Genomic DNA, 18548 nt, shown 5'->3' with positions numbered 1-18548 from the left:
AGACACACAACTCAGTGAAACAAGAAAACTCTCTAAACAAGATAAGCATGATAACTCAAGAGAGTTCCAAAAGCATCTAAATAAAAGCTCTTAAAAAGATAAAGCGTGAAAACTAAGAGCTAAGCATGACAGCAGCTATGAAAAAATAAAGAACGCACAAAAATATAAGCATGAAAACCTATGTTCTGTTCTATGGTGGAGTGGAGCATGTTTCTCCCCCAAACAAAGAAGGCTATGGTCCAACTTGTTATGAACAGAAAGCAATACTAAAAAAACTAAAAAGTAAACAGTGGGACGCTGCAAGCATAGCACATAACATATGAAGTGATAAAAATATAGCATGGAGAAGGTCGAACTGATGATTGTTGATGGAGAAGGGGATGCACGGGGGCATCCTCAAGCTTAGACACTTTATTATCCTTGGATATTTATTGGGGGTGCATGGGGTCATCCCCAAGCTTGAGCGTTTGACACTCCTGGATCTTCTTTCATCATCTTCCATCGCATACTTGAAAACTCCCTTCATACGAAACTCATCACAAGCTGATTAGAGTGGTTAGTACCCATAATAAAAATATTTTTTATCTACTGGAAATAAATATTTTCATGAAGAGATACTTTTTCGCAATATTTCTAAAAGGTTTTTGCAAAGAAAAAGCAAACTTAAGATTTGCAAAACGATGAAAACGCAAAATGTGGCAGAATCTATGAAAAACAGACCAACAGGTAGTAAATAATTGTTTCAGGGCACTTATGCAACACAAATCAAAAAACTCAGAACATATGCCAGAAAGCCAATTGTATAGAGCATACTGTAAAAAATATTCAGATCAAAAATATGACCTTGTGATTTTTGGTGAATTGTTCCGTCAAGCAGACATAATCTGTTTCTGGACAGCATGTCACAACTTTTGAGCTTTATTGCAATCAGAGGCTAAAACTTGGCACAAAGCTTAAAAATAAAGATGCAATGATGTTGATATAGTAGTAACAGACATCAAGACCACTAAAAACTGAAAGTAAAAAGTCAAAGTAAAGATAACAAGGGATGTCTCCCTAGAGCTCTTTTTTTGTAGCCATAAAGATAGGCTTAAGATTTTAATGATGCTCTCGTAGAATAAGAGTTGCAAAACAAAAGAGAGCATGAATAAACAAATACCAAACACATTTAAGTCTAACATGCTTCCTATGCATAGGAATATTGCAATAGAATAATTCATTGAAGCACAAAGCAATAAGCATACACTAGTAGGAAAAACCTTATAGGTAGGAGCCTATTAGTAGCGCTAGAAAATAGCATGCACTGCTGCTACTTAGCAGTAGCGCTAGAAATACTACGCGCTATTGCTAATGTCCTTAGTAGTAGCACTGGCCATATTTTCAGCGCTACTGCTAAACAGGGCCCAACGAGGCCACCCACAGTAGTTATAGTAGCAGCGTTGGTCCTAATCCAACGCTACTGCTAAGGTCCATAGTAGTAGCGTTGCGTCGCATCCAGCGCTACTGCTAAAAGGGGCCCAACGAGGCCACCGACAGTAGCTGTAGTAGCAGTGCTGGCATGGTAAAAGCGCTACTGCTAAGTACAATAGCAGTAGCGCTCCTCCGGAACCAGCGCTACTGCTATGTTCAGTTAACACCCCACCGCGGTCTCGAAATTTCCTAACTCCCCCACTCCCCCACCCCCTCTTCTCGATCTCAAGCCGTTGCCGCCTCCCTCTGTTGGAAATATGCCCTAGAGGCAATAATAAATTAGTTATTATTATATTTCTTAGTTCATGATAATCGTTTATTATCCATGCTATAATTGTATTGATTGGAAACATAATGCTTGTGTGGATACATAGACAAAACACTATCCCTGGTTAGCCTCTAGTTGACTAGCTCGTTGATAAAAGATGGTCAAGGTTTCCTGGCCATGGGCATGTGTTGTCACTTGATAACGGGATCACATCATTAGGAGAATCATGTGATGGACTAGACCCAAACTAATAGACGTAGCATGTTGATCGTGTCATTTTGTTGCTACTGTTTTCTGCGTGTCAAGTATTTGTTCCTATGACCATGAGATCATATAACTTACTAACACCGGAGGAATACTTTGTGTGTATCAGACGTCGCAACGTAACTGGGTGACTATAAAGATGCTCTACAGGTATCTCCGAAGGTGTTCGTTGAGTTAGTATGGATCGAGACTGGGATTTGTCACTCCGTACGACGGAGAGGTATCTCGGGGCCCACTCGGTAATACAACATCACACACAAGCCTTGCAAGCAATGTGACTTAGTGTAAGTTGCGCGATCATGTATTATGGAACGAGTAAAGAGACTTGCCGGTAAACGAGATTGAAATAGGTATGCGGATACTAACGATCGAATCTCGGGCAAGTAACATGCCGAAGGACAAAGGGAATGACATACGGGATTATATGAATCCTTGGCACCGAGGTTCAAACGATAAGATCTTCGTAGAATATGTAGGATCCAATATGGGCATCCAGGTCCCGCTATTGGATATTGACCGAGGAGTCTCTCGGGTCATGTCTACATAGTTCTCGAACCTGCAGGGTCTGCACACTTAAGGTTCGACTTTGTTTTATGCGTATTTGAGTTATATGGTTGGTTACCGAATGTTGTTCGGAGTCCCGGATGAGATCACGGACGTAACGAGGGTTTCCGAAATGGTCCGGAAACGAAGATTGATATATAGGATGACCTCATTTGATTACCGGAAGGTTTTCGGAGTTACCGGGAATGTATCGGGAATGAAGAATGGGTTCCGGGAGTTCACCGGGGGGGCCCACCCACCCCGGGGAAGCCCATGGGTGTTTGGCGTGCCACACCAGCCCTTAGTGGGCTGGTGAGACAGCCCAAGAGAGGCCTATGCGCATAGGAAAGAAAATCAAAGAGGAAAGGAAAAAAAAGGAAGGAGGTGGGAAAGGGAAGAAGGACTCCACCTTCCAAACCAACTGGATTTCGGTTTGGGAGGGGGAGACCTTCCCCCTTGGCTCGGCCGACTCCCTTGGGAGTCCTTGGACCCCAAGGCAAGTCTCCCCCCTCCTCCTCCTATATATAGTGGGGTTTTAGGGCTGATTTGAGACAACTTTGCCACGGCAGCCCGACCACATATCTCCACGGTTTTACCTCTAGATCGCGTTTCTGCGAAGCTCGGGCGAAGCCCTGCCGAGACAAGATCATCACCAACCTCCGGAGCGTCGTCACGCTGCCGGAGAACTCTTCTACCTCTCCGTCTCTCTTGTTGGATCAAGAAGGCCGAGATCATCGTCGAGCTGTACGTGTGCGGAACGCGGAGGTGCCGTCCGTTCGGCACTAGATCGTGGGACTGATCGCGGGATGGTTCGCGGGGCGGATCGAGGGACGTGAGGACGTTCCACTACATCAACCGCGTTCACTAACGCTTCTGCTGTACGGTCTACAAGGGTACGTAGATCACTCATCCCCTCTCGTAGATGGAAATCACCATGATAGGTCTTCGTGCGCGTAGGAAAATTTTTGTTTCCCATGCGACGTTCCCCAACACCCTCGCCTCCCTCGCCGTTGCCATCATCGTCGCTGCTGCCTCCCTCGTTGTCGCCATCACCCTCTCCCCTCGTCGCCGCCACCGCCCCCCTCGTCGCCGCCTGCCTCGCCATCACCACCGCCCCCTCCCGCTCGGGTAAGCCCCCACAGCGGCCTTGATCTTGTTCACGGCCTCGTACCCACGTAGAGGGATTGTTGTTTTCTCAGTTTGTTGGTTGTTTGTGGTTGGGTCCAGCAGAATGGAGGCATCACAACCCTGCAATAGGTCATTATAAAAAATATATTGTTAGATTTGTTCGCATGTTTGTATATTTCGGTAAAAGTTCATGGAAATATATAGTACTATTTCCACCTTAACAGTTTTAATCTACTCTTAAAGGTTGGTAGTTATAATTAGAAAGTTCAATGCATGCTTTCTGGACAGTCTCATGTTTATTCTACAAGGGACACAGGGAGTAGTATGTTTATTAGTTTATATAGAATAAAAATGAGAAGACAACTTCTTCGTTGTTTGTGACCACATAAATGGATTTAGTTCATGCTATTCCATGTTGATCATTGGTAATCTAAACTTGGGGAAAATAACCCTTGTAAGATGATCCTTGATCATCTAAAATTGTTGGTGTTGTTCACCTAAAGGTTGATGATTTCAAGTACTTAGACTTTGTAAGAAACACCTCTTGCATAATTTAGGTTTAAAACATAAAACTTATTTTTCTAGACCCTAGAAGCTTAATAAGAGTTGAAGTTCTCTCAAAATATTCCGACCAAATATAGGTCCCTTTTTATTATTCAAGCTTATGTTTATATATAGATGTTCAATTCTTTTGATATAGTGTCACGGTTGTTGTTTACACATTTACAAACATGTTCCGTGGATTATAAGTTAAATTACCACATTAAGATAGGAAATTTCTGACGATGAATATTGGGAGTGGGAATATTGCGGTGACTATCGCGGTATGTGCGACACGCCTCAACTGCGAGACGATAGGTTCTTCAGCATGAAGCTTGACGAGACCTTCAAAGTTTGTACGGTATGGAACGATGACAAGTTTTTTTCGTAAATAAGCATGCATGACTTCTGTTTGTTAGCTTCAACATGTAATTTTTATTTTATACAATTCGACTAGTTCCTCCCTTGCCACGCAAGAAGATATGTGTTGGAGAGGCTCAGTTTCGAAGACCACGAGAGTATGGAGACGAGGAGCGCTAACCTAAGGACTATACATGGTCACACATCTGTTATAAAAGTATTTAATTCGGTTTTTAACACATAAATAGGGTGCCCAAATTGGGAAGATCTTTGCAAGGCATATGCATTTCAGGAGTGTATGGAAATGACCTTCGATCTTCGTCCTGAAGATAATATGCGAGGCAACATCGACATTTGGGTGGCTGTCGATATGCTTCCTGTTTTACCTCCATGTGAGTTCCTCAACATATTTGTCAAGTAATTTGCATTCTATATTTAGAAATAGTTGGTGTTCATCCATATACTAATTTTGTTAAATTATAATTTACAGCTTATTTCGTTTCTTCGAGTGAATTACGGAAATTAATTGACACGACACACTACGCGTATGGCACATCTAACTTGGGACGAGAAGTGCGTTCTTCTCTACTTTATTGTTGGTGTCCTAGTTTCTAGGGATAACTTCCCGTATAATTTGGAATTGGCCGAAATTATACATTTTACATGCCACTAGTGCATAGGTTGAGGTCGGATGACATTCGCCGAAATATCTTGGTAAGAGTTTCCTAATTAAGTACGCTCTACTATTGCATAAATGGTGTTGATTACATTGCTAACTAGGTTATTATTATGTTTTTCAATAGCAACTGCCATGTGATGTAGTGCCTCTGTTGATGCACACAGAAGGTCATATGAAAATTAAAAGCCCGCTGAGGGCTGAGTTCGATGCTCCGTACTGGCTCCAAATTGAAGCATGGAGAGAAATAAAGAAGGATCGCAAGCCACAAGTTGGAGACCGTTGGATCTTTGTGCTTCATCATGGAGACATAGGTGTTATTCTTTTTTACGAGATCATACCTAGGAGCGAGGACTAGGTCTTATGAGAGACAAGTTATTCTGGTTTATATTAACCTTCCATGATCGATTAAGATGCATGCATATGTTGACTATTATGATGGTTTTCTGTTTTACAAGATTTTAACTTGGTATATGATTAAGACGATGATGAGTTGTTAGATGAGTACGTAAGATGACGATGAGTTATATGACATCATACTTTATGGGTATGATGTGACGCAAATTATGCATGTTTGTTATGATATGATGAAACCACTTTATAGAGCATGCACAAATATGTAGGGGGGACATAAATACGATGCGAATTAAATATCGAAAGCAGGAATATTAGCAGTAGTGCTTGAATATTAACAGTAGCGCTCGCTTAGCAGTAGTGCTTTATTTATTCCAGCGCTACTGCTAACATAGATACCAGTAGCGCTTTCAATCGAGCCCTACTCCTAACAGGTTAGCTGTAGCGCGTTAGCAATAGCGCTCGCCCTAGCGCTACTAGTAAGGGTAAAACCAGCGCTACTGGTATCCTTTCTCCTACTAGTGACAGGAAGGCAAAACAAGTGCATCTTCCAAACCTTCAACATAAAGAGGGGAAACTGTTGGAAATATGCCCTAGAGGCAATAATAAAATGGTTATTATAATATTTCCTTGTTCATGATAATCTTCTATTGTTAATGCTATAATTGTATTAACAAGAAACAGTAATACATGTGTGAATAAATAGATCACAATGTGTCCCTAGCAAGCCTCTAATTGGCTAGCTCGTTAGTCAATAGATGATCATGGTTTCCTGGTCATGGGCATTAGATGTCATTCATAACAGAATCACATCATTAGGAGAATGATGTGATGGACAAGACCCAATCCTAAGCGTAGCACTAGATCGTATTGTTCGTATGCTAAAGCTTTTCTAATGTCAAGTGTCTTTTCCTTCGACCGTGAGATTGTGCAACTCCCGGATACCGTAGGAGTGCTTTGGGTGTATCAAACGTCACAACGTAATTGGGTGACTATAAAGGTGCACTACGGGTACCTCTGAAAGTGTCTATTGGGTTGGTACGAATCGAGATCGGGATTTGTCACTCCGCGTGACGGAGAGGTATGTCTGGGCCCACTCGGTAGAACATCATCATGAGCTCTATGAGACTAAGGAGTTAGTCACACGATGACGTACTACGGAACGAGTAAAGAGACTTACCGGTAATGAGATTGAAATAGGTATAGGTATACCGACGATCGAATCTCGGGCAAGTTCTATACCGACAGACAAAGGGAATTGTATACGGGATTGATTGAATCCTGCACATCGTGGTTCATCCGATGAGATCATCGGGGAGAAAGTGGGAGCCACCATGGGTACCCAGACCCCGCTGATGGTTATTGGCCGGAGAGGTGTCTCGGTCATGTCTACCTATCTCCCGAACCCTTAGGGTCTACACACTTAAGGTTCGATGATGCTAGGGTTATAGGGAATTGTTATACGAGGTTATCGAAAGTTGTTCGGAGTCCCAGATGAGATCCCGGAAGTCACGAGGAGCTCCGGAATGGTCCGGAGGTAAAGATTGATATATAGGACGGATGGTTTCGTACACCGGAAGTATTTCGGGCGTCACCGGTAACGTACCGGGACCACCAGGACCACCGGAGGTGGGCCCGGGGGTCCACCGGAAGGGGGCAACGACACCGGGAGTCTAGATGGGCCAAGTGCGGGAGGGAACCAGCCCCTGGGTGGGCTGGTGCGCCCCCCACACTCAGCCCAAGGCGCAGGAGGTGGAGAGGGGGGGAAACCCTAGGCGCTGGTGGGCCTAAGGCCCACCTAGGGGTGCGCCACACCTCCCCCCTACCCTGGCCGCCGCACCTCCCATATGGGGGAGGCTGCCGCACCACCTAGGGTGGGAACCCTAGGGGTGGCACCCCCCTCCCCTCCTCCTATATATAGTGGGCACTTTTGGGCTTTTGGAGACACGGTTTTCCGTCTCCCTCGGCGCAACCCTGCTCTTCTTTCTCCTCCTCTCTACCGGTGCTTGGCGAAGCCCTGCCGGGAGACCTCGTCTCTCCATCGACACCACGCCGTCGTGCTACTGGAGATCTTCCCCAACCTCTCCCTCTTCCTTGCTAGATCAAGGTGCGGGAGACGTCAACGGGCTGCACGTGTGTTGAACGCGGAGCTGCCGTAGTTCGGCACTAGATCGGAATCACACCGCAATCTGAATCGCCGCGAGTACGACTCCATCAACCGCGTTCTAGCAACGCTTCTGCTTAGCGATCTTCAAAGGTATGAAGATGCACTCACCCCTCTCTCGTTGCTGGTCTCTCCATAGGAAGATCTGAATATGGCGTAGGTTAATTTTGAATTTATGCTACGTTACCCAACATAAACTTCTTATTTTTTAGATATTTAGAACCATGTCTCCCCCTCTTATTATAAATTTTCAGTGGCATCATGGTTGAACTCAACAATATAACTATCACATAAGGCATTATTTCCATGATCTAAAAGCATAAAAGTATCATTACTCTTCTTATAAGCAAAATATTTCTTATTAGTACCATCAAAGCAAATTTTCTCCTCAAAAGTTGGGGGACTAAAAATATCATGGTCATCAAACCAGTCATCCCCAAGCTTAGAGCTTTCCATGTCATTAGCAATATCGATATTCAAAGAAAGCATACTAATAACATTGCCACCATCATAATTGTTATGCAAATAATAAAGTTCCATAGGTTTTTTAATTTTCTCCTCAAACACTTCATGTCCTAGTTCAAGATAAAGTTTATAAAGCTCTCTCACATTTTTGTTGTTTTCCATTAAGCTTAATTAGTGAAATAAAAACACGAAAAAAATATATTTAATTGCAACATCTAAAGATATACCTTCAAGTACTCACTTCCCCAGCAACGGCGCCAGAAATAGCTTGATGTCTACGCACACTTCTATTCTTGTAGACTATGTTGGGCCTCCAAGCGTAGAGGTTTGTAGGACAACAGTAATTTCCATCAAGTGGATGACCTGAGGTTTATCAAACTCAGGGAAGTAGAGGTTGAAGATGGTCTCTCTCAAGCAACCCTGCAATTAAGAAACAAGAAATCTCTTGTATCCCGAACACACCTAATACAATGGTAAACTGTATAGGTGCACTAGTTCAGAGAAGAGATGGCAAAATATGGGTGATAGGTGTGGCAAATCAAGGTAATATAAATCTTTAATAAAAATTACAGCAAGGAAGAAGGTGACAAAAGTGAGCATAAACGGTGTAACAATGGTGAGAAACAAGGCCTAGGCTTCACACTTTTACTAGTGGCAACTCCCAACAACATTAACATAGTCCAATCACCTGATATTTCCACCAAAAAATGCAATGGTGACGTACTCGGAGGTCATTCCTTTGTGATCAAGAGAGGACGAGAATTATGTAGGGCTAGAAAAGCACACCTCAGAGTTCGTAGTTCTCATCTATGGATTTCCCAATGTCACCGCGGCCATCCAAAGAGAGTATCTCAATCACCACAACGTATCTCAAGGATAGTCAAAGACAAGCACCAAGAGACTCTCAACCTTCCATCAATTTACAAAAGAGGAAATCACTCATGAAAATATCTTCTAATCCATGTACAATAGACTGCTGTCACGATGGTATCGGGGATTATACTAGATAAGATCAAGTGAGTACATCAATCCAATACATAGAAGAAGGGGAAACATCATGGGATCATCCTACATTAACATAGCCTACGATCACAATCAAGATCACATCATGGGAGAGCGAATTAACCATATGGCTATTGTAGAAGACCTCAGCCCCAAGGAGGAAATACTCCCGCTTCATGGTGGGAGGAAGCAACGTCGATGGAGATGAATCCGGGGGCACTTCCCCATCCCGGCAGTGTGCCCGCACAGGAATTCTGGTCCCTCGAAACTTGTTGGCGATGGCGGCGAAGATCGGAATTTCTTTTGGAGAAAAGGGTTCCGGAATCAGGGTTTCCCGTCCGAGGGGTAAATATAGGCCAAGGAGGGGCCCAGGGGGTTGATAACCCACAAGTATAGGGGATCGCAACAGTTTTCGAGGGTAGAGTATTCAACCCAAACTTGTTGATTCGACACAAGGGGAAGCCATAGAATATTCTCAAGTATTAGTAGTTGAGTTGTCAAATCAACCACACCTGAAAGATTTAGTAACTGCAGCAAAGTATCAGTAGCAAGGTAATATGATAGCAACAGTAGCAATGGTAACCAGTAGCAATAGTGACAACAGTAGCAGCAGAGTAACATCAGTAGCAACGGAATAACAGTAGTAGCAGTGACAGCGGTAGCAGCAAAGTAACGTAGCAAGAACCAGTAGTAAAAGACTCTAGGCATTGGATCGGTGATGGATGATTATGCTGGATGTTATTCATTATGCAACAGTTATAACTCAGAGATATATGTAACTAGATCGAGTTCGTCAATGTAATGTACGCATGTATTCCGTATATAGTCATACGTGCTTAGGGAAAAGAACTTGCATGACATCTATTGTCCATCCCTCCCGTGGCAGCGGGGTCCTAATGGAAACTACGGGATATTAAGGTTCTCCTTTTAATAGAGAACCGGACCAACGCATTAACACATGGTGAATACATGAACTCCTCATACTATGGTCATCTCCGGGAGTGGTTCCGGCTATTGTCACTCCGGGGTTGCCGGGTCATAACACATAGTAGGTGACTACAACTTGCAAGATAGGATCAAGAACACACATATATTGGCGACAACATAATAGGTTCAGATCTGAAATCATGGCACTCGGGCCCTAGTGACAAGCATTAAGCATGGCAAAGTAGTAGCAACATCAATCTCAGAACATAGTGGATACTAGGGATCAATCCCCGTCAAAACTAACTCGATTACATGATAGATCTCATCCAACCCATCACCGTCCAGCAAGCCTACGATGAGATTACTCATGAACGGTGAAGAGCATCATGGAATTGGCGATGAAGGAAGGTTGGTGATGACGATGGCGACGATCTCCCCTCCCTGGAGCCCAGAACGGACTCTAGATCTGCAATCCAGAGGAAGAACTGGAGGTGTTGGCGCCTCCGTATCGTAAAACGTGATGAACTCTTCTCCTTGATTTTTTTCCGGACGAAAGGTACTAAATAGAGCTGGAATTGGAGGCGGTGGAGCTTTATGGGCGCCACAAGCCTGCCAGGCGCGGCCAAGGGGGCCCGCGCCTGGTGGGCCTGTGGGCTCCACGCTCCAATTCTTCGGTTGATTCTTGCGCCAGTATTTTTTTATATATTCCACAAAAAATCCCCGTAAATTTCTAGGTCATTCCGAGAACTTTTATTTCTACGCAAAAACAACACCATGGCAATTCTGCTGAAAACGGCGTTAGTCCAGGTTAGTTTCATTCAAATCATGCAAATTAGAGTCCAAAACAAGGGCAAAAGAGTTTAGAAAAGTAGATACGATGGAGACGTATCAACTCCCCCAAGCTTAAAACCTTGCTTGTCCTCAAGCAATTCAGTTGACAAACTGAAAGAGACAAAAGAAAAACTTTTACGAACTCTGTTTGATCTTGTTGTTGCAACTATGCCTAACTCATATCCAGAATTTCAGCAAGATGATAAGCTAACCACATAAGCAAATGACATCTAGGTCTCACGATAAACTCTTATCAATGGCATAATCAACTAGCGAGCAATAATAATGAGTTTCAAACGCCAACACTTCAATCAAAACAATCATGAAGCAGAACAAACAGATGATATCTCGCTAGCACTTTCTGAGACCGCAAAACATAAATGCAGAGCACCTTCAAAGACCAAGGGTTGATTAACATTGTAATTCATGGCAAAGAAGATCCAGTCACAGTCATACTCAACATTAGTCAAAAGCAAAGCATAAAAATGACAGAGGTGCTCTCTAATTGGTGCTTTTATAAGAAGAAGATGACTCAACAGAAACAAAAATAGACAGACCCTTCGCAGAGGGAAGCATTGATTTGCAGAGGTGCTAGAGCTCAAGCTTTGAAAACAGAGATAATAATTTTGGGTGGCATGCTTTCATTGTCAATGCAATGACCAAGAGTTTTCACCATCTTCCATGCTACACATACTATAGGTTGTTCCTAAACAGAAAAGTAAAGTTTTGACTCCCCCACCACCGATCAATCACACTCCACGACTAGCCGAATACTCGGGTGATGTCCATACCAACATCAATCCAGGGGGAGTTTTGTTTGCAATTATCTTTTCGATTTGAGCATGGAACTGGGCATTCCAATTACCGGCCCCTTTCTCGTGAATGATAGTGAATAAACACATATCGAGGATAACACGCCTAGCATGGAAGATACTGATAACCCCCTGTCACCACATGAGCGGTTCGGGCATGCAAAACAGATTATTTCTTGAAGATTTAGAGAGTGGCACATGCAAATTTACTTGGAACGGTAGGTAGATACTGCATATAGGTAGGTATGGTTGACTCATATGGAACAACTTTGGGTTTATGGAAGTGGATGCACAAGCAGTATTCCCGCTTAGTACAGGTGAAGGCTAGCAAAAGACTAGGAAGCGACCAACAAGAGAGCGACAATAGTTATCAAAATTGCATTGAGATTAACTAACATTGAGTGCAAGCATGAGTAGGACATAAATCACCATGAACATGAATATCATAGAGGCTATGTTGATTTTGTTTCAACTACATGCGTAAACATGCGCCAAGTCAAGCCACTAGAATCATTCAAAGGAGGATACCATCCTATCATACTACATCATAATAATCTCGAGATTCATGCTGGCATCCAAGACAAACCATTACAAGCTCCTAGCTAATTAAGCATGGCATCAGAAACTATGACCTCTAAGTTTTCATTGCAAACATGTTTCTCTCACAACAAAGCTGAATCAGGAACGATGAGCTAGTCATATTTACAAAAACAAAATAGATCGAGTTCATACCAGCTTTTCCACGCTCAGTCACTTCATCATATATCGTCATTATTGCCTTTCACTTGCACGACTGAATGATGTGAACAATAATAAGAGTGCTCGTGCATTAGACCACGCTGGAATCTGTAGGAAAACACAAAGGAGAAGACAAAGTAATATGGCTCTTTGACAGATAAACAGATATGCATGCGAGAGCCACTAAACATTGTAACCATGGGCTTCTACCTTGACCCAAAGAAAAAGAAAACTATTTACACGGGAAAGCTCCCAACAAGCAAAACAAGAAAAGGTAATCTTTTTGGGTTTTCTCAAACTAGACAAACACACGTGAAGAGAACGAGAAAAAGAAATAAACTAGCATGGATGATACCGTGGCAAAGTGTGAGCACCGACTAACAAAGTGGAAGCGTAAGCAAGAATATAAAGTCAGTGAGAAACATGTACTCCCCCAAGATTAGGCTTTTGGCCTAAGTTGGTCTACTCCCAAGGAGGGAAATAACCAGCTCCGGGGTACTCTGGAGTGGACTGAGGGTGCCACTGCTGTGTGAGCTCCTCTGGCTCCAACAGATAAACTGGTGTCTGGTACTCGACTGGTAGCTTGGGCACGGGCGCGTCTGGTTGGGATATGCCCCAATATGCGTAGATGTCCGAGGGCATAATAATGTACCTGCCTAGATGAAGATTGAACAAAGAAGGAGCAGGCAAGGTGATAGTCTCACGAGTACCCTGACTAAATACGAGGTTATAAATCATCCTCATATTTATATCTTTATCAAGAAAGTCATGGCGAACCATGCTATCATAATCTAGATATCTCTCAGGAAGAAGAATCTCTTCTTCCTCGTCTAGTCTAATAGGTATCTCAAAATTTCTAGCAAGACGAGTAGCATAGATACCTCCATAAACAACGCCTTTAGAACGGTTCGTATTCAACCGTTGAGCTACTATAGTGCCCAAGCTATAAGTTTTATCATGATAAAGGGCTTCGCGCAAAACCGCAAGATCTAGGGAGCTAAGGGCCCCAGCTTTCCCACGACAAATCAAACATTTTCCCATGAATAATGACAAGTACCGAAGCATCGGAAAATGTATGCTAGCAGCTCTAGCGCAATACACTCATCTCTCCTCTCCTATAGCAATAGTATCTATGAAAGCCTCCAAGTCCCGTGGACAAGGTTCATGAATATCCCCAACATAAGGTAATTTGCAAACATTGCAAAAATCCTGAAGCGACATGCGCTGGCGGATATCATATAACTTGAACTCAACCATAGGAGGATTCTTCCTCGGATAGAAATTAAAGCTTTGCACGAAAACATTAGTGAGGAGGACGTATTGCGGACACTTATCTTCAACGAAGGCAGTAAGGCCTGCGTTCTCTACCATGTATTAAAAGTCCTCATAAAGTCCGGCTGCGCGTAAGAACACATCGCTTGGCCACTCGCACGCTCAAGCTTCTGCAACTCGGGGGACTGGATACTTGGGTCTCTTCTTCTCATGTTCATCATCCTTGGGGTCACGGCTTGAAGAGCCTCTTAAGAACCTCCTCATCTTTTCCTTTTTCTAACTCTGAAAATTTCTGAAATTTTTAGTGATTCTAAGGAAAAGTGAACAAGGCTGAACGGAACTCATAGCAACTACTCCGACAACTGCCTAGAAGCCATATCACGCATCAAAACTACTTGGGACCAGCTAAAATTAGCATACAAAGCTCAAGAACAGGGCAACCAAGGCAGCAAAAATACGGGATGTATAAGGCACTAGAGCAAAAACTAATTGGACCAATGGATGAGTCACATACCAAGGAGCAATTTCCCCAAAACAGTTTGGTGAATGGGGCTTTGCACAAGGAGATCGAAAATCGCAGCAAGAAGAGCAAGAACATGGGTTTGAGCTGTGAAATGAGCTAGAATAAGTGCAGGGGATACATGTGGGCCCCACAATCCTGGTAGGCGCGGCTAGGGGGGTGCCCGTGCCTCCAGGGCTTTTGGCCCACGGGTGCAGCCCCCTGACTACCCCCTGACTAGCTCTCTGTCTCAGAATTTTTCAAAAATTCCAGAAAAAATCATACTCCCTCCGTCCGGAAATACTTGTCCTAAAAATGAATATATTGAATGTATCTATAACTAAAAAAAGTCTAGATTCATCCATTTCTAGGACAAGTATTTATGGATGGAGGGAGTACTTGATTTTCACGACATTCGAAGAACTTTTATTTTCGGGGTACTTTTCTACGGGACGCAAGAAGCAGAAAACAGGAAAAACTAAAGCTAAATCTATCATTTTATTCTAAGCAACCGAAGGTGAAAGCTTGGAACAGAGGTTTGTGACTCCTCGATTCATCCATCTCATGGTCATCGAAAGAAATCCGTCAATGAGGTTGATCAAGTCTCCTTGAGAAACTTTTTTGAATCACAAAAGAAAACGGAGAATTTTTGAATGGTCACTAGGTTACCTCAATGGGGATGTGCATGTCCCCAACAAGAAAATCATACTTCATCTTGACAGTAGGTATAGGGCATTCGAAGCTCCCAATAAGAATCGATGAAGTTTTTTCGATAGCATTGATGCAATGTACTCGATATTGTTTCTTTGGAAAGTGCACCGTATGCTCATTACGTTGACATGGAAAGTAACCTTGCCTTTGTTGCAATCAATAATAGCCCCTGCAATGTTTAAAAAGGGTCTTCCAAGGATGACCGCCATGGCATCATCCTCGGAAATATCCAGGATAACAAAGTCTGTTAAGATAGTAACGTTACCAACCACCACAGGCACGTCCTCGCAAATGCCAATAGGAAAAGCAGTTGATTTGTCGGCAATTTGCAGAGAGATTTCAGTGGGTGTCAACTTATCCAGTTCAAGTCTACGATAAAGAGAGAGAGGCATAACACTAACACCGGCTCCAAGGTCGCATAAAGCAGTTCTAACATAGTTGCCTTTAATGGAGCAAGGTATAGTGGGCACTCTGGGATCACCTAGTTTCTTAGGAGTTCCACCCATGAAGGTATAATTAGCGAGCATGGTGGAAATCTCAACCTCAGGTATCCTCCTCTTATTAGTCACAATATCCTTCATGTACTTAGCATACGGAGACATTTTGAGCATATCTATCAAACGCATTTGCAAAAAGACAGGTCTAATCATCTCAACAAATCCCTCAAAATCCTCATCAACCTTTTTCTTGGATGGTTTGGGCGGAAAGGGCATTGGTTTCTGAACCCATGGTTCCCTTTCTTTACCATGATTCCTAGCAATGAAGTCATTCTTATCGTATCTCTTATTCTTAGGCTGTGGGTTATCAAGATCAACAGGTTCAGTCTCCACATCCTTATCATTTCTAGGTTGAGCATCAACATGAACTTCACTATCGATATTATCATTAGGCTCATGTTCATCACCATATTGTGTTTCGGCATCAGAGACAGAGACATCATTTGGACTCTCAGGTGTAACAGCAATAGGGTTGCTAGCGTGCAAGTTCCTATCATGTTTCTTCTTCTTCCTAGGATGACAAGGTGCATCAGTGCTAACTCCTTGAGAATCTTGTTCAATTCTCTTAGGATGACCCTCGGGATATAGAGGTTCCTGGGTCATTCTACCGCCTCTAGTGACGACTCTAACAGAATTGTCATTCAACTCATTGAGCAAGTCATTTTGAGCGTTAAGTACTTGTTCTACTTGAGTAGTAACCATAGAGGCATGTTTACTCAAAAGCTTAAGATCATTGACATTTCTATCCACACAAGCACTTAAATGACTAAGCATACGAGCATTCTGTTCCAATTGTCTTCTAACATAATCATTGAAACTTTGTTGTTTGGCAACAAAGTTATCAAATTCATCCAGGCATAAACTAGCAGGTTTATCAAAAGGAATATCACTCTCATCGAATCTACGAAGAGAATTTACCTCTACTACCTATATCGGGTTATCAAGACCGTAGATCTCTTCGATAGGTGGTAGATATTTGAAATCTTCAGATTTAATGCCTTTCTCTCGCATAGATTTCTTAGCTTCTTGCATATCTTCAGGACTGAGGAATAGAATACCTCTTTTCTTCGGAGTTGGCTTCGGAGGTGGTTCGGGAATAGTCCAAGCATTCTCATTGCACAAGATGTTATTCAATAGGATCTCAGCTTGTTCTATGGTTCGTTCCCTAAAAACACAACCAGCACAACTATCTAGGTGATCTTTAGAGGCATCGGTAAGTCCACTATAGAAGATATAAAGTATTTCATTCTTCTCAAGAGGGTGATCACGCAAAGCGTTCAGCAGCTGGACGAGCCTCCCCCAAGCTTGTGGGAGACTCTCTTCTTCAACTTGCGCAAAGTTGTATATTTCCTGCAAGGCAGCTTGCGCAAAGTTGTATATTTCCTGCAAGTGAATCAAGTTTTAGCATCATCCTTGAGCGAGAAAGGAAACAACTTAAGGATATAGTAGTGGTGGATCTTTTCCTCACTCGTTAATAGGGTGGCTATATCATGTAGTTTGGTAAGATGTGCTACAACCATTTCAGACTCATAACCGTGAAAAGGATCAGATTCGACGAGTGATTAACTCAGGGTCAACAGAGAATTCATAATCCTTATCGGTCACAAAGATAGGCGAAGTAGCAAACTTCGGGTCGTATTTCATCCTAGTGTTGAAAGATTTTCTTTCCACTTGTGCAGTAAATTCTCAACATCATAGCTATCCTTACAAGCAAGAAAGTCCTCGGCTATCTCTCCCTCCATAACATAACCCTCAGGCATATCAGGCAATTCATATCTAGGAGACCTAGTTCTAACATGCGAAATAGCAGGTTCTACTTCAATAATCTCAGCAGTTTCAGAGGTATCATCACATCTAGCAGCAACTATAGAAATTTGTGCATCTAGGAATGCACCTAGTGGCAAAGCAGTATCAAGCATAGCATTATCACAAGGATCATGGACAACAGAAGTAGCATCATCAAGCATAGGCGACACATCAAAATTTCTAGCATGAGGTGGTGTCGCAAACTTACTCATATCTGAAGGTGAATCAAGTGTAGAGCTAGATGGCAGTTCCTTACCTGTCCTCGTAGTTGAGGGAATGACTTTAGTTCTTGGATCTTTCGGATTCCTCATAGTGATCAGCAGACATACATCCCTAATGACTCAGAGAATATAGCTACGGATCCCCGGCAAGGGCGCCAGAAAAAGGTCTTGATAACCCACAAGTATAGGGGATCGCAACAGTTTTCGAGGGTAGAGTATTCAACCCAAATTTGTTGATTCGACACAAGGGGAAGCCAAAGAATATTATCACGTATTAGCAGCTGAGTTGTCAATTCAACCACACCTGAAAGATTTAGTATCTGCAGCAAAGTATCAGTAGCAAGGTAATATGATAGCAACAGTAGCAACGGTAACCAGTAGCAATAGTGACAGCAGTAGCAGCAGATCAACAGCAGTAGCAACAAAGTAACATAGCAAGAACCAGTAGTAAAAGACTCGTAGGCATTGGATCGGCGATGGATGATTATGTCGGATGTTATTCATCATGCTATAGTTATAACACGGAGAGATATGTAACTAGCTCCAGTTCGTCAATGTAACGTAGGCATCTATTGCGTATATAGTCATACGTGCTTAGGGAAAAGAACTTGCATGACATCTATTGTCCATCCCTCCCGTGGCAACGGGGTCCTAATGAAAACTATGGGATATTAAGGTTCTCCTTTTAATAGAGAACCGTACCAACGCATTAACACTTGGTGAATACATGAACTCCTCATACTATGGTCATCTTCGGGAGTGGTTCCGGCTTTTGTCACTCCGGGGTTGCCGGGTCATAACACATAGTAGGTGACTACAACTTGCAAGATAGGATCAAGAACACACATATATTGGCGACAACATAATAGGTTCAGACCTGAAATCATGGCACTCGGGCCCTAGTGACAAGCATTAAGCATGGCAAAGTAGTAGCAACATCAATCTCAGAAATAGTGGATACTAGGGATCAATCCCCGTCTAAACTAACTCAATTACATGA

Source organism: Hordeum vulgare, chromosome 7H (assembly GCF_904849725.1).
Source record: "Hordeum vulgare subsp. vulgare chromosome 7H, MorexV3_pseudomolecules_assembly, whole genome shotgun sequence".
Lineage (NCBI taxonomy): Eukaryota > Viridiplantae > Streptophyta > Magnoliopsida > Poales > Poaceae > Hordeum > Hordeum vulgare.
This window is presented reverse-complemented; position numbering follows the sequence as displayed.